This window comes from Stomoxys calcitrans, chromosome 2 (assembly GCF_963082655.1).
Source record: "Stomoxys calcitrans chromosome 2, idStoCalc2.1, whole genome shotgun sequence".
Classification (NCBI taxonomy): domain Eukaryota; kingdom Metazoa; phylum Arthropoda; class Insecta; order Diptera; family Muscidae; genus Stomoxys; species Stomoxys calcitrans.
In genome coordinates this window covers 122,831,378-122,856,343 of record NC_081553.1, presented here as the reverse complement: position 1 = coordinate 122,856,343, position 24,966 = coordinate 122,831,378, and the positions used below count along the sequence as shown (strand labels likewise).

Below are 24,966 nucleotides of genomic sequence, written 5' to 3'. Positions count from 1 at the left end.
CTATGGTATCCCACCTCTTAAATCTTTGCCGTAACTCCCAAATTGTATCCGTTTTTTTACTTAGCAAAGGGCTTTTGCAGTCCTTGAGAGCCTGTTCCAGTTGCTACAGGTCTAAGGATTGTTAATGTATACAGTCAATGTCAATTCTCTATTCTGTACACCAATTCGTATGTGCTGGTCTCCATAGAACTTCCTCTAAAAAAGGCGTGATGTCTGTTCTTGAGCAACACATACGCTATTCTACTCTTTGCCATATTTTCTAAAACGCTGCATCATTGTCGGTTCTTTTGGGAACGACTGCATAGTCAACACAAAGTGGCCCTATGTTGGGTCCCTGGTCACAAAGATATACCTGGTACGAGAAAGCTGATTTGGTTGCGAAAGATGGTGCAAATCTTCCCACGATCTCGACAACAGAAATTCACCCGCTTCTATCCCATATCTACTACAAGCTCCAATTACATTAAAGGGAAACGTGGTTTAACAGATTAAACGATACTGCAGGATGTGAGCATACAAAGCAATTGTGTGGCGAACGTACGAATTGTAGCACAGTTGCACTACTATAGATGACGAAGTTTCATCGAGGAACGTTTATAGGAATAGCTTAGTACACATACGACTCGCATAGGTATTAGAAATGAAAGCTGCCGGTAGTGTCAGGGAATTGACTCCGCGGAGGATAGTTATTCTTTCTTCTGCCAATGTCCACCATTAAGTCATAGTAGGAATAAGATACTGAGAACTTTTTCTTTCAGTCAATGGAGAAGATAATAGGAGTGATTTCATATGGGTTCAAATATTACATCCTATCTTCAAAATGGTACGAAAGGGTGCATTGAAGAAAATTGCCGGAATCATTGGCAATGGCCGTTGATTTAACCGGATCAGATATAGAAGAGCTATTGGAGGCCACCATAGCGCAGAGGTTAGCATGCCCGCCTGTGACGCTGAACTCCTGGGTTCGAATCCTGGCGAGACCATCGGAAAAAATTTTCATCGGTGGTTTTTCCCTCCTAATGCTAGCAAAATTTTTGAGGTACTATTCCATGTAAAACTTCTCTTCAGAGAGATGTCGCACTGCGGCAAGCCGTTCGGCCTCGGCTATTAAAAGGAGGCTCCTTATCATTAACTTGAATCGGACTGCACTCATTGATAGGTGAGAAGTTCCCTAGTAGAATGTTCATGGGCAAAATTTGTATTTGCATCGAATTTTTGGTGAAAATCAATTTTGTGTGAACCACTGTGCAAAAATGGAAAAAGTTGATAGGTTGAAACTGGTCTCAAACGACAGCCTATGAAGTCGACTATCTAATCCAAAAAGGCCTATTTTTCAAATACTCGTTTAGGCCAGTAATCGGCTTGTTGTGCGCTCTTAATACTAAAGTAGTAACCTTGAAAAAGAATATTTAAGTTTTTCTAAGCAATTCCCTGCTACTTACAAAATCCTTAATTGTTTTCCATGCCACCAAGCCGGGCAATGTCATAGGAAATGCTTCAACGTCTCATCCCCGCATGCCCTACACATGCTATCACTTACCGCACCGATTTTATATAAGTGAGCTCGTAGTCCTTTGTGTCCCATTTTGACACTGAAAGCTATACTGACCTCCTTCTTACTTTCTTTCAGTAATAATCTCATTCTCTCACGATCCGGATCACTCCATAGGAATTTCGCTGTCCTACCAACCGTTTCGCTGTTCCACAGTGTTATATGCATTTGTCGTCCACGTCTTTAAATCTGACTGCATCGACCCGAAAGGCTTCAGGTTAACCAAGTTTATTGACGGCAGTTCTCTCGCCTTCACTGCCAAATCGTCTGCTTTCTCATTCCCAGTTTCTCCGCTGTGGCCCGGCATCCAAATAATGCGGATCGTGCCATCCTCCTACATTGCAAGTCTGTTCGTGATCTTACCATCCTGGTTGTTATTGCCCTTATAGCAATTTTACTGTCCGTAAAGGTGTTCATACTCGACGTCCTCTCGTTAACACCACACCTCCTCACGCATTCCGTGATCGCCCGGATCTCCTCCTGCAGGACCGTATTATGGTCACACAGTCTAAAACAGATCTCAGTCCCTGGGTTCTCGATGAAGGCCCCCAGGCCCACTCTGTCCTCTAGCTTTGATCCATCCTTGTAACATGATCTTCCAGATGACAATTCTAGGGTTCCGTCAATCCAAGACTGTACCGCTTGCAGAAGTGCCTCGCACTCGACTTTAAGGTTCATCTCAGATATCCGATCGGAAACCTCTTCCCTTCCTTCCAGGTAACCTATCGTCGCCTCGATTATAACGCGATGGTATGAGCTGCTCCCCTCCTCAAACAAATCTCCCATCGCCTTAAGTCTCATAGCCGCAGTGGCCACCTCACACTTAATTTGTATGTCAATGGGTATGATATCTACAATAGTTTCCAGTGCCCTAGTGGGCGTGATCCTCATCGCTCCGCCTATGCCAAGACAACATGTTCTCTGAAACTGTTGTATGGTCCTTATGTTGCACTTTTTCTCCATAGCAGTCCGCCAAACTACATAGGCGTAAGTAAATATTGGTCTAATCACGCTCCTGTAGAGCCAGTGGACTATCCTCGGATTTAGGCTCCATTTCGAGCCTACGGCTCGTCTACATAGTGCACAACATCTGTGAGCCTTCTCAGTACGCTCCTGAATGTGACACTTCCAATTAAGTTTCCTGTCCAAGATCACACCTAAGTATTTGGCCTTGTCAGATATCGAAATCGTCTTATTAAGGAAAAGTGGTGCATTAAAGTGGCCCACCTTCGCCTTCCTCGTGAACAGGCATATTTCTGTCTTCTCTGGGTTAACATTGAGACCACTGGGTCCAGCCCAGTCAGACCCTTTCGGCCCTTCTGCATAGCTCGTTCGAATCCTTACCCCTTAGAAGTATTATAACATCGTCTGCGTATCAGACGGGTTCAAATCCCGCTTATGGTTTATCCAGTCTCTAAGTACCGGGTCCACCCGGTTCTGTTCTAAGGATTGGATCCATGTGTCGGTCCGCACATTGTTAAAAGACGACGTCAATGCATACCGCCAGGGTGTATGTTTTGGCATCGAAGGATTCCTCTATTTTATGCACAACCTCGTGCAGGGCAGTCTCCACCGACCTTCCCTTGACATAGGCATGCTTTTTGTATGTGAGCAGTTCGCTGGATGTCATACTTTTTATCATGGTGTCCACAATACGTACCTTGATTTTGAGTAGAAAGGATGTAAGGCTTATGGGTCTGTAGGCCTATGGTGTCGCATAACTTGCCTTGCCGGGCTTTGGTATAAACACCACCCTTGCCGCCTGCCAGGCTTTCGGAGTATATGAAAGCTCTATGCACGCTGTCAAAATTTTGGCCAGACGAGGCTCCAGATAGAACTCAAACGCTTAGAAAGTCTACTTTTTAATCCAAATAGGCATATATTACAAATAATCGTCGAACTATCGAATTTTTGAGTGGTTTGTGTCTCCACTAGTTAAATTCGTAATTCATATTCACTCACATGCAAGTGATACCATGTGTAGGGTATGATGAGACGGAAAATAGACACCGGCACTTAAGTGGGAACACAATACCAGACATGAACCGACTTGTGGGCATGGTATGGAAAACAATTTCGTTAGTTGCACAGAATACCTGACTTCGAAGCTAATTTTTAGTGTTTAGAGCGCACAACAAGCCGATTACTGACTTAGGTGTATGTCCATAGCGGCATGGGGCCGTTTAATATCCCCATCCTTTTTTCAACCTAACCTAAAAAAAAAATCTTTTTGCTGCCTTTTTGGCCATCACGTCCTTCATGATGAACTCTTGCCTATACTTTCAAGTGGCATATTTAAACCTATATTAAAGGATTACACTTTGAGATTACTCATAAAACCTCGAAAGCTAAAAAGCTCTACCAAAACAATTCAAAAACTATTTCATTCCATACAAAAGAATAGCCGCCACATCTCAACTTATATAATCCTATCCCATATATTACAGCAATTTTCACCTTCAACACATTTCGTTTCTAGAGATTAAAATACTAGTAGAGGGGTTTGATGCAGACATAATAAATTACTTCCCATACTAAAATCCTGAAGGTATTTCAGATGTGTTGTAATCACAGCGTGGCTATCACACTCATACAATACAGAGTTATTTTCTACTGAGCATTAAATAAAATGCCATATGACATAACCTGCGATGAGACTAACATGCAGACTCTTATTTCTCCTTACTAAACAAAAACAAGTAAAAGCGTGCTAAGTTCGGCCGGGCCGAATCTTATATACCCTCCACCATGGATCGCATTTGTCGAGTTCTTCTCCCGACATCTCTTTTTAGGCAAAAAAGGATAAAAGAAAAGATTTGCTCTGCTATTAGAAGAAGAAGATATGGTCCGGTTCGGACCACAGTTAAAATATATGTTGGAGACCTGTGTAAAATGTAAGTCAATTCGAATATGAATTGCGCCCTTTGGGGGCTCAATAAGTAAAATAGAGAGATCGATTTATATGGGAGCAGAATCAGCCCTTAGACCGATTCAGACCATAACAAACACGTATGTTAATGGTCATGCGAGGATCCGCGGTACAAAATTTCAGTCAAATCGGATAATAATTACGACCTCTAGAGGCTCAAGAAGTCAAGATCCCAGATCGGTTTATATGGCAGCTATATCAGGTTATAAACCGATTTGAACCTTATTTGGCACAGTTATTGAAAGTCATAATAAAATACGTCACGCAAAATTTCAGGCAAATCGGATAGGAATTGCGCCCTCTAGGAGCTCAAGAAGTCAAGATTCCAGATCGGTTTATATGGCAGCTAAATCAGGTTATAAACCGATTTGAACCTTATTTGGCACAGTAGTTGGATATCATAACGAAATACTTCATGCAAAATTTCATTCCAATTTAATAAGAATTGCGCACTCTAGAGGCTCAAGAAGTCAAGACCCAAGATCGGTTTATAATGCAGCTATATCAGGTTATGCACCGATTTTAACCTAACTTAAAACAGTTGTTGGAAGTCATATCGAAACACGTCGTGCAAAATTTCATTCCAATCGGATAAGAATTGCGCCCTCTAGAGGCTCAAAAAGTCAAGACCCAAGATCGGTTTATATGGCAGCTATATCAGGTTATGAACCGATTTGAACCATACTTGGCACAGTTGTTAGATATCATAACAGAACACGTCGTGGAAAATTTCATTCCAATCGGATAAGAATTGCGCTCTCTAGCGGCTCAAGAAGTCAAGACCCAAGATCGGTTTATATGGCAGCTGTATCAAAATATGGACCGATATGGCCCATTTACAATCCCAACCGACCTACACTACTAAGAAGTATTTGTGCAAAATTTCAAGCGGCTAGCTTTACTTCTTCGAAAGTTAGCATGCTTTCGACACACAGACGGACGGACGGACGGACAGACGGACGGACATAGCTAGATCGACATAGAATGTCACAACGATCAAAATATATATACTTTATGGGGTCTCGGACGAATATTTCGAGTAGTTAAAACAGAATGACGAAATTAGTATACCCCCATCCAATGGTGGGGGGTATAAAAAATACTTGAATTTCCTTATGTAATTCTTATGTGTATGCAAAATTTGTATTTATGTTCATTTGCATTTTTTCTAATCATTTTATATCCTCCATACTAATCACTTTTGAAAGCAAAAAAATTAAAAAAATTCTATGGTAAATACAGTAGAAATTTTATAAAAAACAGAGGAAAGAAACGATAGAAATGAAAAATCCTGTAAATGAGACTAGAGTTGGCATAAAAACATGAAACATAAAGAACTTCATCAACTTGATATTTAAATACAATGCAATACTTTTGGTATTTTCTCAAAACTTTGCTTAAATTTTAATTCTATTAAATGTGATTACAATTAAAACTCATTTTGCGAATTGAAGCTATGGTGCCTTTTGTTTTTGTTTAGGAAATAATCAGATCATAAGTTTAAGTTTTTGTTTTTGTTGTGCCTTAAAGGATTTTCGGAAATTCCCAATTACTACAATTAGACTTTTAAATTAGTTTTGGACTGCCGCCCCAGCAATGCTTTCCACCAAATGCCCTGTGAGTTGTGGAGGCCTAACAACAACAATTTTTCTGCGACTAACCTGAGGGCCCATCTGCTAATCGCCCACCCACAATTACACGTAGATTATATTAGAATATTTGATTGTAACATGAGCAAAGCAAAAACTTTGCTCCTCTTTTAACACAAAAATGTGAACCACCTTTAGACCTTCTAAAGGGGAAGGTGTGGGTGTGTGCTGGTTGAGGAAAGGGAATTCCAAATGGAATTAGGGCTAATAACACCAACATCACCACTGTGGTCTGTCACTCCTTGGCGTAGTTTTGCTGGCGGTGGCTAACCTCATCATCCATGCTCAGCTACCACTTCCATATGCTAAAATTGTTTGGTTGCACGCATGCAAAGTATTCTACAGCAACAACGGCAACGGCAACGGCAACAGCGACAACGACTACGACGATAGATGGCCTATTTCCTAGAGGCAAACACCAGGTGTTGGTGGCCAGGTTGACTATGATGATGGTGTTGCAGCAGCAGCTTTGTACTATTGTTTTTTTTTTATAGTTGGTCTGGTTATGCAATGCCCCAGCATTATGCCCTGGTTCCTTTTTCTAAGTGACGTTTTAGCTTTGTGCATGTGTATGTATTCCTTCTATTTTAAGGTGAAGTCCTTAAATGTTGAATAAAAGAGAAGAAGTTTGGTCCTTTTATGCACGAAGCCATCTAAAATGGATGTGTTTGCTTAGCCAACACAAAAAAGTATTTAATTTTAGAATGTTTTTATACCCACCACCTATGATAGGGGGTATATTGGTTTAGTCATTCCGTTTGCAGCACTTCGAAATATCTATTTCCGACGCTGCAAAGTATATATATTTCTGATCGCCGTAAAATTCTGAGACGATTAAACGATGTCCCTGTGTCTGTCCGTCCATATTTCACCCATACGTAGTAAAAGTTATTGAATGGGTCAAATCGGAGGCCACCGTAGCGCAAAGGTTATCATGTCCGCCTATGACGCTGAACGCCTGGGTTCGAATCCTGGCGAGACCATCAGAAAAATTTTCAGCGGTGGTGTTCCCCTCCTAATGCTGGCAACATTTGAGATACTATGCCATGTAAAACTTCTCTCCAAAGAGGTGTCGCACTGCGGCACGCCATTCGGACTCGGCTATAAAACGGAGGAGCCTTATAATTTCGGACTGCACTCATTGATATGTGAGAAGTTTGCCCCTGCTCCTTAGTGGAATGTTCATGGGTAAAACTTGTATTTGTATGGGCCAAATCGGACTATATTTGGATACAGCTACTATATAAACCGATCTGTCGATTCAGGATCTTAAGCCCATAAAAGCCACATTTATTATCTCCTTTCGCTGAAATTTGGCAATGTGAGCTGTACTATGGTCCCATATATCCGTACCGAATATGATATTTATCAGGCTGTATTAACATATAGCTGCCTTTTAGACCGATCTGCCGATTCAGAATCTTTAGCCCATAAAAGCCGAAATGCTTACCTGATTTCGCTGCAACTTAGAACAGTGAGTTTTATCAAGCCCGTCGAACCGGATGGCCCAGATCGGACCATATTAAAATATAGCTGTTATAAAAAGCGCATTCGCCGAAATTTTAAACATCGAGAGATATTCAGATTCCCCACATTCGACCCGAATATGGCCCATATCAGAACATGTTTAGATATGGCTGCCATATAGACGGATCTTCCGATATGGATCTTCCCATAAAAAGGGCATTTATTACCCTAATATAACTCACTATATTATATATATCGCTATATTATATTAGATCCTTTCACATTTATGCCAATTACGGCCCAGATCGCAGCGTATTTAAACAAAGACCGATCTTCCGATTTAGTGTCATATTATCCTAAAAAGGCGATTTGTTGCCCGATTTCGCTGCAACTGTTACTTGCATAAAGCTTCTTTGCGCTTGAATCGAATAGAATCCTGGTCAGCCCATATAAGGATATAACTATGTATATATCCTTGGTGGGGAGTATCCAAAGTTCGGCACGGCTGAACTAAATATATTTTTATACCCTCCACCATAGGATGGGGGTATACTGTTTGTAACACCTCGAAATATGCGTCTTAGACCCCATAAATTATATATATTCTTGATCGTCATGTCATTTTAAGTCGCTCTAGCCATGTCCGTCCGTTCGTCCGTCCGTCCGTCTGTCTGTCGAAAGCACGCCAACTTTCGAAGGAGTAAAGCTAGCCACTTGAAATTTTGCACAAATACTTTTTATTAGTGTAGGTCGGTTGGTATTGTAAATGGGCCAAATCGGTCCATGTTTTGATATAGCTGCCATATAAACCGATCTTGGGTCTTGACTTCTTGAGCCTCTCGAAGGCACAATTCTTATACGATTTTATTGAAATTTTGCACATAGTGTTTTGGTATCACTTCCAATAACTGCGCTAAGTATGGTTTACATCGGTCCATGTTTAGATATAGCTGCCATATAAACCGATTTTGGGTCTTGACTTCTTGAGCCTCTAGAGGGCGCAATTCCTGTCTGATTTAACTGAAATTTTGTTCGTAGTGTTTTGGTTACACTTACAACAATACCGCGCATTGAACTCGACAAATGCGATCAATGGTGGAGGGTTTGTAAAATTCGGCCCGGTCGAACTTAGCACGCTCTTACTTGTTACATGTTGTTTTGGTTTTCATTCGATTCGAACCCAGGGGAACATGATAACCTCTGCACTGAAGTGGCGTTCATCGGTCTATATGGCAGCTATATCCAAATCTGAACCAATCTGGGCCAAATTGAAGATGGATATCGAAAGGCCTAACACAACTCACTGTCCCAAATTTCAGCAAAATCGGATAATAAATGTGGCTTCTATGGGCCTAAGACCCAAAATCGGCGGATCGGTCTATATGGGGGCTATATCAAGCTATAGTCCTATATAGCTCATCTTCCAACATAACCTGCTTATGGACAAAAAAGAATCTGTGCAAAGTTTCTGCTCAATATCTCAATTTTTAAAGGCTGTAGCGTGATTTCAATAGACAGACGGAGGGACATGGCTAGATCGTCTTAGATTTTTACGCTGATCAAGAATATATATACTTTATGGGTCGGAAATGGATATTTCGATGTGTTGCAAACAGAATGACAAAACGAATATACCCCAATCCTTCGGTGGTGGGTATAAAAAGTGTTAAGTGATGGTTATCATCTCCTTAAACTGGCGACATTTATTAGGTACTATGCCATGTAAAAACTTCTGATTTCAAAAGTTGGGGCCAAGTAATAAAAAGGCAGCTAGCTGAACACAAATTTAATGTATTCTCCATCGTCATTCATTTCATTATAACACAACACTATAGTGCTGATGAAGGCGCTTACCATATCCAAAATGTTCAGCAATGGTGTCTGCCGATTTTTCTGCTGTAATGAAGGCCTATGCCCGTGACCCGTTTGGGCTGGAATCCTGGTTAGATCCGGAAAAAATTTTCGGCGGTTGTTATCCGCACCATTATGTGGTTGTAGATCTGCGTCTGTTTTCAGTGGAGCGTCAGCTCTACAGCCCCGGAGTAGACTTAGAATGGACTCTAAAGACACAACAGCTGCGGTGGTGGTATCAGACCGTAGCATGTTGTCTGCTACTGAGACCTCGACTGGTGGATGGATGGATGACTGGTTAGCAGGGGCTTTCGACGAAGACACCCGGTTCGAGTGGACAAAACCGAACCAATTTTAAGTTCTGGTGCCTATAATTTGCTTAAGCCATCGACCTTCTCTGGCAAACCAATGCGCTCTTTAAGAGGCTCATCGCTCTCAGGTTTATTGAGAGGCTTGGTGGAAATGATGCTAAGACTCTCACTAATAGGGAGAGGGACACCCTAATTGGCCTCGGAGATTCACCGCAGAGGCTACCCCAAAGACTATACGTCTAGATTCGAAAACTGTACCGCAGATTGGCGAGATCTGGCCAGGCGCAGCACTAAATTTAGTCAAGCTGGTAGAGATTCTTTCGCAACCAATGGCACACGTTTGGATAACAAGGACTCCCCCAGATTCTGAATCCATACTTGGGATACTAAGGGACTGTGATCCCAATCCTTCAACTACCAACTGGAAAATTGTTAGATTGGATGAGGCTGCTGGCGACCGGAGACATGCAATATTCATACTAAACTTCGGCTGTTTCGCAGACTTCAACAAGACTGATAGAGTTGTGTCCTACGGATTCAACAATTTGAAACTGAAGGTCTATAGAAGCGGTGGGTGGAGTGTCTGAGGAACTATCGACCATCTCTATAGTCTGGAAGATTGCAGGAGCCTGGAAATCCCCTTCCACGATCGGAACAGAAGGGGGTGGGTCATCTGGTTGGATTGGGCTCAAGGTGTGCCCCAGCTGGGAAGGACAGAACTCAAAAGGTACTTCGACAGCAGCAGTTAGTGAAGCATCTAGGGAGGGATCGTCCACACCGCAAGTGTCCAGTGTCCTGAGAAAGAGTGGTTCCACTGCTTTCTCAACTACCCCTCTCTTTGCGTAAAGATCCAACGAATCTTGTGATGATGAACTCCCGGCGGACTTAGAAGACGATGCTAACGCAACAGTGGATCCTGACGATGCTTCGGTTTCTGCAGATAAATCTCCACCATTGTAAGACGCTTCGGTGGCACTAAAGGTCCTTCTGATGGCAGAAGGATTTGACGTGGTTCTTATTCAGGAGCCATAGGTGTGTGGAGGAATGGTTAGTGGATTAAGAATTTCTGGATTTTAACTACCTAAGGATACGGGGAATGAGAGACACAGAACCTCTATTCTTGCAAAGAGTAGTCTAAATGTTTTTCTTCTTCCGTCGCTAAGTACTGAAGATTCAGTAGGAGCTAGTCTTGGCATATGGCACACGATTCAGAGATGCCGTCTTCAAGCCTTATATTGCTGGTTAAAGCCGCTTCTGCAGGAAAAAAGAGCCTCGTTGTAGGAAGTGATGCTAACGTATATCACCAGATATGGGGTAGTTCGGATATAAACAAGGGGTGAGCTGCTGATCGAATATACAATATTATAAGTTGCTATCTGGCGATTTTTAATAAAGGGAATAAACAGCGGAAGAGTATGTTATCGGGAAGTGTTGGATGACCACGGCTTCTCTGATCATCGTTATAATAGTTTCTTCCTTAGGGAAAATACAGCAAAAGTGGTCCCAGGGCTAAAGTGTCCAGTGTCCTGAGAGAGAGTGGTTCCACTGCTTTCTAAACTGCCCCTCTCTTTGCGTAAAGGTGGGATCTTTACATCATCTTGTGATGATGAACCCCTGCGGACTTAGAAGACGAAGCTAACGCAACAGTGGTGGAAATTCTGGATCCTGACGATGCTTCGGTTTCTGCAGATAAATCTCCACCATTGTAAAGCCGCTTCGGTGGCACTAAAGGTCCTTCTGATGGCAGAAGGATTTGACGTGGTTCTTATTCAGGAGCCATGGGTGTGTGAACGAATGGTTAGTGGACTAAGAATTCCTGCTTTAAACTATTCAAGGGTACAGGGAATGCGAGACTCAGAGCCTCTTTTCTCGCAAAGAGTAGTCTAAATGTTTTTCTTCTTCCGTCGCTAAGTACTGAAGATTCACAGAAGATACTGTAGAAGCCTTGAAAAAATAAGTCATTACTAGCTGGCTTCCTTATATATAGCACACGATTCAGAGATGCCGTCTTCAAGCCTTATGTTGCTGGTTGAAGCCGCTTCTGCAGGGAAAAAGAGCATCGTTGTAGGAAGTGATGCCTATGTATATCACCAGATATGGGGAAGTTCGGATATAAACATAAGGGGTGAGCTGCTTATCGAATATATTATGAGTTGCAATCTGGCGATTTGTAATAAGGGGAATAAACAGCGGAAGAGAATGTTATCGGGAAGTGTTGGATAACCACAGCTTCTCTGATCATCGTTATATTAGTTTCAGCATTGGAGAAAATACTGCAGAAGTCGTCCCTGGGCCAACCTATCCCTGGGATTGGGATAGATTTTGGCACACATTCTGCACGACTATCCCTTCTAGACCAGAAAAATAAGTGAAAACAGCGGAGGTTAGATAGACATAAAAGTCAATCGGATCACGAAAGCCCTGAAAGCCAAGCAAAGGGGCAAAAGCGTCCGTAATTGTGGACCCCAGAACTGGTTGTTCTAAGAAAGGACTGCAGAAAACTTTTCAACAAGGGCGTGCTGAGAAAAGCTCAGAAAAAATCTTGGGTGGAATTCTGCCGCTCCAAGAAAATTGTGCCGAAAATCCTGTGGGCGATAAAAAGTTTCGCGTCCTTTTAGTCGTCAGACCCTGATGATGTATCACCAGTTTACTTACAAACTGTGTCCGACAGACTGGCTCCTTGGCTTAGGGAGATATACTCTACTTGTATCGGCATGTCGTATATACCTGTGGGATGGTATATACAAAGCAGGAAAACCACATCGAAAGATTTTCGCCCTATTAGTCTGTCATCCTTCATGCTGAAGACTCTTGAGAAATTGATAGAAATATATCTTAGGGCAAAGATCCCTGTAGATCGCCAGTCTCGGCGACAGCATGCATTTAGTAAAGGCAAATCCACTGAAACAGTCCTTCACGACCTAGTCGGCTACATAGAGGGTTCTTTCGCGGTCAAGAAATATACAATGGTAGCATTTCTTGACATTGAAGGGGCTTTCATTAATGCAAAACCGACGTCAATCATGAAGGAGTTGGAGTTTCTAGGCATCAACTCTGCCGCAAGAAAGTTTATTAGTAACTTACTTACTAAAAGATGCATTACGCAACCTTGGGATCTGTGGATCTAATAAGATTTGTCAATAGAGGAACAGCTCAAGGAGGTGTACGACTTAGTCTGTTACATAGAGGATTCTCTCGTTCTCAAGGAATATGCAATGGTAGCATTTTCTGATATTGAAGGAGCTTTCAATAATGCAAAAACGACATTAACCATAAAGGAGCTGGAGTTTCTAGGCATCAAGGCTTTATTGAAAAAACTTTTTTAAATAGCATAACTTTTTTTCTTTTTTGCTTATAAAGAGGAAATATTGTTGATGCTTTTTAAGTGAAATTTGAATAAGATATCTTAACGGGTGCTTTGTGAACTTCAAAATAGGTAATTTTTTATTAAAAAATTGGAAAAACCCCTCGAGTTCAAAAACTCCAAAGCCCAGATCCCCTAATTGGGCACATGTTTTTTTACTCCATATGTCCCCTAAATCCATGCTAAAACTTTTTTGCACCTAACAGTATTTGTAGCCTCCAAAGCAAATTTACTAAAAAATGCCGATTTAGAAACCGGAAGGGTTATTTTGGGGTTTTTGTAAAAAAAATCGGTTAAAACCTATTTTTGTGTTTTTAAGGACACTTTTATCTTAAAAATTCAATCGGAGTACTGGCTTAGGTGTATACCCATAGAGGCATGGTCGGGTTTAAATCGGCATCTTCACAACCTAGCCTACACTAACGATTGAACAGACAGCAGGACGAACAAGCATCGTCAGATCGACTTTAAATGTCATGACTATTTTTTTGCATTAATTTTTCTTAGTTTTAATCTTCAAATACGTGCTTAATTATATGTGTATTCCTCTATTAATTCACATCAAGTTTCATAAAATGTATGTACATATGCACTAACCAGCAAACAAACCATGAATGGCCATCCCCTTTTTCGTACGATTAAAAACATGCAATTGCTTCGTGTCATGTTGACCACACACTTTGACTTATCACGTTCAACATACACACTTGTCTCGACATCACAACGTTGTGGCTGTGTTGGCTTGTGTTTTGTTTCTGTCTCGACAATTCATTTTATTGACAGAAATTATAGTTTGTTTTGACTTCGAAGTGCACAGGATTTGACCAAAAAGTTGCCAGAATCTAAAAACCTCAAAACTATGACACAATCACGCACACAGCTCACACGTAGGAGACGATGGCACCCCAACCTCATATTGTGAGCGGGGCCAGTCAGTCAGTTAGTCCATCAGTCAATCGTTACCAATTAACAAATATTCTCTTTAACATGCCACACAATAGTTATGAAAAGCAAATTGATCTAAGAAATAAAGTTAAAAGAAATGAGATAGGGAAGAATAAGTTTCAGCTAGCAACAGTTTCAAGAAGAAAACAAGTAAGAGCGTGCTAAGCTTGGCCGGGCCAAATCTTATACACCCTCTATCATGGATCGCATTTGTCGAGTTCTATGCGCGGTATCTCTTTTTAGGAAAACAAAGAACATTGAATAAGAACTGTTATGCTATTGGAGCTATATCAAGTTATAGTCTGATCCGGACCATAAATGAATTGAATGCTGAACATTGCAGAATTCATTGTGTAATATTTCAGTTCATTCGGATAAGAATTGCGCCTTGCAGGGGGCTCAAGAAGCAAAATCGGGAGATAGGTTTATATGGGAGATGTATCAAGCTATAGATCGATTCAGACCATATTGGAAGGTCATGGGAGAAGCCCTTGTACAACATTTCTACCAAATCAGTTGGAAATTGCGCCCTCTAGAAGCTCGAGAAGTCAAGATCCCAGATCGGTTTACATGGCAGCTATATCAGGTTATCTACCGATTTGCGCCATACTTAGCACAGTTATTGGAAGCCATTACAAAACACTAGGTGCAAAATTTCAGTCAAATCGGATGAGAATTGCGCCCTCCAGCGGCTCAAGAAGTCAAGATCCAAGATCGGTTTATATGGCAGCTATGTCAAGACATGGACCGATGTGGCCTATTTACAATCCCAACCGACCTACACTAATAAAAGGTATTTGTGCAAAATTTCCAGCGGATAGCTTTACTCCTTCGAAAGTTAGCTTAGCAGGCTTTCAAGAGATAGACAGACGGACAGACGGACATGGCTAGATCGATTTGGGACAGTGAGTTAAGTAAAACTCTTCGACATTCTTCTTCAATTTGGCTCAGATCGGTCCAGATTTGGCTTAGCTGCCACATAGTCCGATCTCCTGATTTAAGGTTTTGGGCCAATAAAAGGCATATTTATTGTCTGATTTCGCTGAAATTTGGGACAGTGAGTTGTGTTAGGCTCCTCGATAACTTTCTGCATTTTGGCCCAGATCGGTTCAGATTTGGATATAGCTGCCATATAGACCGATCTCTCGATTTAAGGCTTTGGGCCCATAAAAGGGGCATTTATTGTCTGATTTCGCTGAAATTTGGGACAGTTAGTTGTGTTAGGCTCTTCGACAACTTTCTGCATTTTGGCTCAGATCGGTTCAGATTTGGATATTGCTACCGATCTCTCGATTTAAGGTTTTGGGCCCATAAAAGGCGCATGACCTGTACTCATTAGACCACTCAATATCCATGTCGAATTTGGTCCAAATCGGACCATCTTTCGATAAAGCTGCTATGGGGGCATAAATTACGCACTTTTCACCGGATTCTGACAAAAGGTGGTTTATATATCTACCCGAGTTGGTGGGTATCCATAGTTAGGCCCGTCCTAACTTAACGCCTTTTTACTTATTTTAATTCATTTTAAAACGATGGTACTATGAATACACAATATTTCAATAGCCAAATACCATTGCATTTTTATACCCACCGCCATAGGATAGGGGGTATATTCATTTAGTCAGTTTGTAACACATCGAAATATCCATTTCCGACCCTATAAGGTATATATATTTCGAATCGTTGTAAAATTCTAAGACGATTTAACGATGTCCGTGTGTCTGTTCGTCCGCCCGTCAGTGTAATCACGCTACAGTCTTTAAAAATTGAGATATTGAGTTGACATTTTGCACGGACTCGTATTTCTTCTATACGCAGGTTAAGTTTTTGAATGGGCCACATTGGACTATATTTGGATATAACTGCCATATAGACCGATCTGGCGATTTAGGATCTTAGGCCTATAACAGGCGTATTTATTACCTGAATTCGCTTAAATTTTACATATAGATTTTATAAGCCACCCCCAAAATCCGAACCAAAAATGGTCAAGATCGGAACATATTTGTACATAGCTTCCACATAGGCCGATCTGTTGATTTTAGGTCTTAGGCCAATAACAGGCGCATTTATTACACGATTTCGATGAAATTTGGAACAGTGAATTGTATTAAGACTCCCAACATATTTCCCATGGATCAGGCCAGGCTATATATTGGGTTGCCCAAAAAGGAATTGCGGATTTTTCATATAGTCGGCGTTGACAAATTTTTTTAACAGCTTGTGACTCTGTAATTGAATTCTTTCTTCTGTCAGTTATCAGCTGTTACTTTTAGCTTGCTTTAGAAAAAAAGTGTAAAAAAGTATATTTGATTAAAGTTCATTCTAAGTTTTATTAAAAATGCATTTACTTTCTTTTAAAAAAAAACCGCAATTACTTTTTGAGCATCCATATATATATAGCTGCCTTAGAGACTAATCTTCAGCTTTAATCTTCATTAAAGACGCATTTATTTTTCGATTTTGCCGCAATTTGAAACAGTGAGCTGCTTTATGACTCCCGACATCATCCGAATTAAGGCTTAATCACATGAACGGTGCACTTATTAGCCAATTTCGCTGAAATTTCGAACTGTTACTAGTATAAAGCTTCTCGGCACCTGAGCCAAATATGATTAAGATCGGACTATATTTGGATATTAATATGAATACAGTAGTGTTGTAATAAGTTTTGATAATAATTATATCCATTATGGTGGATATTAAAAGATCGGCAAGGCCGAACTTAAGATGTTTTTACTTGTCGAAATATACGTCTGAGACGCCATAAAGTATATATATTCTTGATCGTCATGACGTTTTAAGTCGATCTAGCCATGTCCGTCCGCCAGTCTGTCTGTTTGTCCGTCTGTCTGTCGAAATCACGCTAACTTCCGAAGGAGTAAAGCTAGCCGCTTGAAATTTTGCACGAATACTTCTCATTAATGTAGGTCGGTTGGGATTATTTACAATGGCAGCTATATCAAAACATGGCAATGTCGGTCCATGTTTTGATATAGCTGCCATATAAACCGATCTTGGATCTTGACTTCTTAAGCCACTAGAGGGCGCAATTTTCACCAATTTCACCTATTTTGCTGAAATTAAGCATGAGGTGTTTTGGTATCATTTCCAACACCTGTGCTAAGTATGATTCAAATCGGATCATAATCTGGTATAGCTGTCATAAAAACCGATCTTGTATCTTGACTTCTTGAGCCTCTTTAAGGCGTAATTCTCCTTCGTTTTGACTTAAACGATGTTTTGGTATCACTTCCAACAACTGCGCTAAGTATGGTTAAAATCAGTCCATGCTGTGATATAGCTGTCATATAAACCGATCTTTGGTCTTGACTTCTTGAGCCTCTAGAGGGCGCAATTCTCGTCCGAGTTGGCATTTTGTACAACGGCTCCTCTCATGACTTTCAACATACATGTCTAATATGGTCTAAATCGATTAATAGCATGATACAGCTCCCATATAAACCTATCTCCCGATTTTGCTTCTTGAGCCCCTACAAGGCGCAATTCTTATCCGAATGAACTGAAATATTACACAATGACTTCTACAGTGGTCAGCATTCATTTATGGTCCGAATCGGACTATAACTTTATATAGCTCCAATAGCATAACAGATCTTATTCAATATTCTTTGTTTGCCTAAAAAAGATACCGCGTATAGAACTCGACAAATGCGATACATGGTGGAGGGTATATAAGATTCGGCCCAGCCGAACTTAGCACGCTTTTACTGGTTTTAATTCCTTTTGCATTTGGGAATAGGGCAATGCCGCACATTCAAGTTTTAGTTCACTAAAACACGCATACATTTGACAGTCTTATAGCCGACTACGAAAATATTTTGCTACTTCAAGGATATATGTACAAGTAAATTTCTTCTAGATTTCAAGAATATTTCTATTTGTTAAATTTTTTTTTTGTATTGTGACGTGTTGGTATTTCGAAATAACATATCATGCGTGCGTTGCATGTGCTTCATACAACCAATGCCGCCGTCATCACACCACATAGTTCACTCAAACACTTGCCTACCTACTTCGAGAATTCGAGTCTTTGCCATGTTTTTCCTTTGACCACAATGCTTATTTACACACACGCTCGACTGTTTCATTTCATTGAAATTCCAATATGGCCTTCAGAAAATATGCCAATAAATGGCATTTCTCTTTAAGGAATTCAGCTTGAAAGGATGAAGAGTGTTAAAAAAATTCTTCAAAATGGAATGTATATCATCTCTCACATGCAAATGAAATTGATCCCTACCAAATTCCATTGCTGTGAGATGGGTTTCACATTGTCTAAATGGAGGAGACTCACATAAATCCTGACAAAACGTGCTTTAATACAAAAATGGCAGAGCACACTCGTTCAATGTGTGCCAAAGTGTGGTAAGAAAGGTTTTATGAGGTTTTGGTAAACGTAAAAGTTTTATAGGTAGGCTGGTAATTTTTCATCATTGTATCCTTAATTTTTCAACAAATCGTTGTCTATGAAATAACATTCCCACATATTTTGTGGGTAATGTATGCAAGAGATTAAAGAGGACTCATGATTTAGTTGCATGGTTAACAATTTCATACAAAAGGAATTCTTATGTTTTCTCTTAAACGATACTGAATGGATGAGGGACAACGATGCCATTTTCTCAAAAAGAATATGTGATGATGAAGGTGGTCATTTACAAGATCCCTATTTGAATTAGGAATTATATTTCGCCGTTTATCAGAGCTCTTGTATTTATTAATTTTTTTCTCTCCAATTTCTTTTGGGCGGAACATGGTAGTGTAAATAGGTAAAAACTGAAGGAGAATAGTACCCCAGACCAATTTACATAAATTCCAACACAGAAAAATAAGTTGGTTGCCAATTTAAAACTTTTCTTATTGGTAGGTATTGAAACGAACTAACGAACCAAAACTTAAAAGTGTTATCTTTAAACTTAATTTCCTTATTACCAATGGACACGACCATCCGTGTCTAATTTCGATAGCTGGTTGATTCTTATTTAACTTCAAAGAAGTTTTTGTTTTTTTTTTTTAAATTTTTTCAAAAATTCTCTCTTATACTTGGCATATTATTCTATCGTACTTATTCACCACGTACTTATCAGCTAAATCTTTCTGGGTTGGCTGATGGATGTAGAAACTAGACGTGGACCCGACATCGACAGTGACCACATGCTCTTAGAGCCCACTCTACTTCTACGCCCATCTATCGTGAAAAGGACTCAAACGAAAAGCACAAAGTTCAACCTCTTAATCCTTTAAGACCCCGAAACAGCGCGCGAATACAAGGCAAAATTAACGGAGAAGCTGCGAAAAAATATCCATACATGGGCCGACATAGCAGCAGCATGTACGGTGACGGAAACCTCTGTCATAGGTATTGCTAGACAATTCCAAAAACCATGGATAATCCCCGAAATCATATAGGAAATAAAACATCGGAGACGTCTACGCAACGCTCTGCTACGGGCAAAATTAAGTGTAACCAGAAGCAAAATCGGGAGATAGTTTTATACGGGAGCTGCATCAAGCTATTGATCGATTTAGACCATATTAGACACGTATGTAGAATGTCATGAGAGAAGCCATTGTACAAAATTTCTGCCAAATCGGATGAGAATTACGCCCTCTAGAGGCTCAAGAAGTCAAGATCCAAGTTCGGTTTATATGGCAGCTATATCAGGTTATGTACCGATTTGCGCCAGCACAGTTGTTGGAAGTCATAACAAAACACCTCATGCAAAATTTCAGCCAAATCGGATGAGAATTGCTTGTTTTATTGGCTCAAGAAGTCAAGATCCAAGATCGGATTATATGATAGCTGCCATATAATCCGATCTTGGATCTTGACTTCTTGAGCCTCTAGAGGGCGTAATTCTCATTTGATTTGGCAAAAATTTTGTACAATGGCTTCTCTCATGACATTCTACATACGTGTCTAATATGGTCTAAATCGATCAATAGTTTGATGCAGCTCCTGTATAAAACTATCTCCCGATTTTGCTTCTGGTTACACTTAATTTTGCCCGTAGCAGAGCGTTATTAACCGATTTGAATCATATTTAGCGTAGAGAGAATTACGCCCTCTAGAGGCTCAAGAAGTCAAAACCCAAGATCGGTTTATATGGGAGCTATATCAAAACATTGATCGATTTGGCCCATTTACAATCCCAACCGACCTACACTAATAAAAAGTATTTGTGCAAAATTTCAAGCGGCTAGCTTTATTCCTTCGAAAGTTAGCGTGCTTTCGATATACAGACGGACGGACGGACATGGCTAAATCGACTTAAAATGACATGTCGATCAAGAATTTATATACTTTATTGGGTCTCAGACGCACATTTCGAGGTGTTACAAACAGAATGGCGAAGTTAGTATACCCCCATCCTATGGTGGAGGGTATAACAAAAACCATAGCCACGATGAAATATCTCCCCTCCTCTTCGCTGGTCAAACGCCTTGTTCGCTGAGATAAGGAAATATATTTTAATATGCTTGCAGAGCAAGCCAAAAATGAAGCTAATTTTGGGAAACAAGAGTTGTGTTTACGAAGGGTTTGTCAGCCACCATCCGGTATCTAAAAATTATATAACCTAAGTTTCCTTTTTTTATTCTACGGAACAAACAAACAAACCGAGTCTCATATTGTCATGGTGGGTTACATGCCCATTTAGGGAGTTTTTAGGGGGTGGGGTGACCCTCTACACTTCGATCTGATTTTGTATGCCAGATTCGTAATCTACTCCCGAATACCTTTCATTTAAGCCCCATATTATTATGGACGACCAATTTTTCTGTTTTTTGACATTTTGTTGTTAGGGCGACTTCCTGAGTACTTGGACCAAATTTTTAATACCATATTCGTATTCTACTCTTCAATACCTTTCATTTGATACCCATATTGTCTTTATCGGTAGACTTGTGATTTTGGGTGGTATTTTTGGGGAGAGTCCGCCCCCTTCCAATATCAACAAATTATAAAGCATATTTCTTCTTCCTGACCATATTCTTAATCTACTCCCGAATACCTTTCATTTGAGTCCCATATTGTCATGATCTTCAAATACACCTATTTTAAGGGGTTTGGGGCTGGTGAGGCCGCCCCAGGTACTTGGACCCAACTTTTATTATGAAATTCGTACTCTACTCTAGAATACCTTTCATTTGAATCCCATTTTTATTTTATTTTCTTTTCTTTTTTTTGGTAGTACTTTTGGGGTAAGGGGGAGGGTCCGCCCCCCTCCCGATATCAAAAAATTATATAGCCTGCGTTTCCTTCCGGACCAACCTACACAATCTGTGAAAATTTCAAGGTAATCGGTTCAGCCGTTTTTGAATCTATACGGAACAAACAAACAAACCGACAAACAAATATACACAAATTCAATTTTATATATAAGAAGATTATGCCTCTCAACAAAATTTATTTTTTGTACATTTTTAGCAGACTTCATGGCAGTGGGTTCCCAAGATTCGGCCCGGCCAAACCTTTCGGGGTTAGGTTGAAAAGAGGGTGCAGATATTAATCCGCCCATGCCACTATGGACATACACCTAAGCCAGTAAAAAGAAATCTAAAAAGAAAATTTTAAGTAAGGAATTCCGTGCTACTTACAAAATCCTTAATTGTTTTCAATACCACTCCCCTAAGTTGGTTCATGTCTGGTATAGTGTCTCCACCTAAGTGCCGGTAACCACATTTCAAACTCACAAAAATGGGACAAAAATTCCCATATCATGGCTCCATATCGTTCGCCGTTGACGGAAACGTTTTTTCCATGGTCGCCTTTGAAGAAAAATGGACCAATGATGCCACAAGCTCATAAACCGCCAAAAAAACTGTCGTCGGATGCATCGGTAACTCTAGTACGGCATGTGACTGTTCTTTACCGCAGGTGCAACAGTTTGATTGTTTACATATCCAGTTAGGCAGAAATGAACTTCATCGTTGAACACAATTTTTCAATAAAACAGTGGATTTCCATCGTGCTGATGTCGCAGAGCACGAATTTTGACAAAAAAAATTCAACGATTTGCAGTCGTTGCCCGTTTGTGATTTGCTCCATGATGAAATGGCAGTGTATACTGACAACTTTTCATTTTCACAGATTATGGTTGGATGCAGTCAGCAATCAGTGCTGCCAACCTGAATAACTTCACTCATAAGAAATCCATCTTTATATAGCCGACTAGGTCGTAAACGACAGTTTCTGTGGGCTTATAAGAATTCGAAACCAGGCGTTAATCGTCATAGGCGCATTTCTACGCTATCGTGGCGTTTTTATAAGTGACTTTTTCTTTATTAGATTCATACATGTACATACAATTATATATCCCATTTTACAAGTAATTTGATATATTTTATACTTTTATGAAAATTATATACAAACATGGTCCCCAGTCACCATATAGTCAAGTCCTTAAAAAATAAGTTTTAAAGCAAAAAGGTTAATGCAATTTTTCTTAAAACCTTCCATCCTCCAAAACTTTCAAATTAATCCTCGTATAATATTTGTACTACTCAGTTTATGTGTATAGAAAACAAACGTGACTCCCACTCACTATTATTCATCCACTACAGACATACTCCAAACGAACACAACAACAAGAAACACAAACAAAACTAACTAGAAGTTCAACTGACGCTTGTAAAGACTCTAAGCGCATTCTCTGCAAAATGGACTCTTAACTTTGTGGGTTATGTTGTCTAAGGTAAATATGGGCCGCACAACGATGACGATGGCTACAACGACGACGACGACGTCGATAGTGCTACAAACATTGAACCAAGGAGTAGTAGATTAAATTTGAATCTTATCTTACATTCCCTTTGGGGGTTTTCGAAACTGGGGCGCACATGAATAAGTTAGCAACGTGCGTTTAGCGTTTAGGTGAGATGAATGAAAGCGAAAGTGCAAATGAGAAAGGATATGTGAAATATGTTGGTATTTTTCTTAAAGTGACTTTAATGGGTTTAAATTTTTTAAGAGCCAAGTATGAAAGAAGCTACTGAAACCCTACTATTTTTTATCAAAGTTTAATCCAGTCGAAGTCGAGCAATTTTGCCCGAGGTCGAAGTCGAAAAAATTATATCGACTCCGACTCCGGACATAGTGGTAAACAATGTTTCAACAAAAAAAATAAATTCAAAAGTTTTTTTAGAATAACCAGTAAGGAAAGGCAAAAGTCGGGCGGTGCCGACTATATAATACCCTACACCACCTAGTGCCCTTAGTACTTTTTATATGTAGAACTCATCTCGAAATCAAGTTTTACTTAATTTGGATACAAATTGAAAAAAGCAATTTAGAACCTTGAAAGATTTTCCTACCATAGGACAAAAGAATTGGATTTCCACATCTTTAAAAGCCAATTCGGATAAAAGATTATATGGGAGTTACATCGAAACCTATGCCAATTTTAATCACATATACTGGGCGTCAAACAGAGATTGACGTCCAGTATGTGTATTTAGATGTGACCAAAATTGTGGTTTTTACTGCCATAAAAGTCCAAATCGGGCGAAAATTGTGGATTCTACAGCCTTAAAAGGCCATATCGGATGAACGATATATATGGTAGCTATATCTAAATCTAAACCGATTTTTATGAAAGTTCGCACACGTAAATAAAGCACCTCATGCAAAATTTTGTAAAAATCGGACCAAAATTGTGGCTTCTACAACCTTAAAAAGCCAAATCGGATGAAAGATATATATGGGATCTATATCTAAATCTGAACCGAGTTTTATGAAATTTTCCAGATATATTAAGATCACTAACAAAACTGTCCTTGCCAAATTTTGTGCAGATCGGTTGAAAATTGTAGCTACTACGGCCATTTAAGTACAAATCGGGCTATCGCCCGAGCTATATATAAATCTGGAGCTATTTTTATGAAATGTTGCACACATATGGAGACGTCAAAAAAACATCTCATCCCAAATTTTGTAAAGATCGGACTAGAACTGTGGCTTCTACAGCCATAAAAGTCCATGTCGGATAAAAGATATATTTGGGAGCTATATCTAAATCTGAACCGATCAAAATCTATAGCGTTTGTCCTTGGGCCAAAAAAGTGAGATGTGCAAAATTTCGTGACAATCGGTCAACAAATAAAACCTGCACTTTGATTACAAGAATAAATGGACTAACAGACGGACAGACGGACGGTCGGACAGACGGACATGGCTAAATCGAATCAAAAAGTGATTCTGAGTCGATCGGTATGCTTATCAATGGGTCTAGCTCTTCTCCTTCTTAGCGTTGCAAACAAATGTACAAATCTATAATACCCTGTACCACAGAGGTGGTGCAGGGTATAAAAAAAATTTTAATGTTGTTATCTTTATATAGACCGTTGTATTCCATTTTGCTGTTTTTAAATTCAAGCTCGAGGAATTTTTGTTACCCCCTCCACAATAGAATGGGGGTATACTGATTTCGCCATTCCGTTTGTAACTTATCGAAATATTCGTCTAAGACCCCATAAAGTGCATATATTCTTGATCGTCATGACATTTTAAGTCGATCTAGCCATGTCCGTCCGTCTGTCTGTCGAAAGCACGATTACTTTTGAAGGAATAAAGCCAGCTGCTTAAAAATGTGTACAAATACTTCTTTTTTATGTAGGTGGATTGGAATTATACAATAAATGGCCCATATCGGTCCATGTTTTGATATAGCTGTCAAATATCCCGATCTTGGATATTGACTTCTTGAGTCACTAGAGGGCGCAATTATCCGATTTGGCTGAAATTTAGCTTGAGGTGTTTTGTTATGATTTTCAACAACTGTGCTAAGTATGGTTGAAAACGGGCTATATCGGTCGATGTTTTGATATAGCTGTCATATAAACCAATCTTGGATCTTGACTTTTTGGGCCTC

General features: G+C 39.9%; 1 protein-coding gene across 15 annotated transcripts in view; it reads left to right on the top strand.

Moving 5' to 3' along the window:
* The window catches only part of LOC106082286 (uncharacterized), a 453,600-nt gene that overhangs the window by 342,910 nt on the left and 85,724 nt on the right, over positions 1 to 24,966 (top strand). The gene's annotated exons all lie outside the window — the stretch shown is intronic.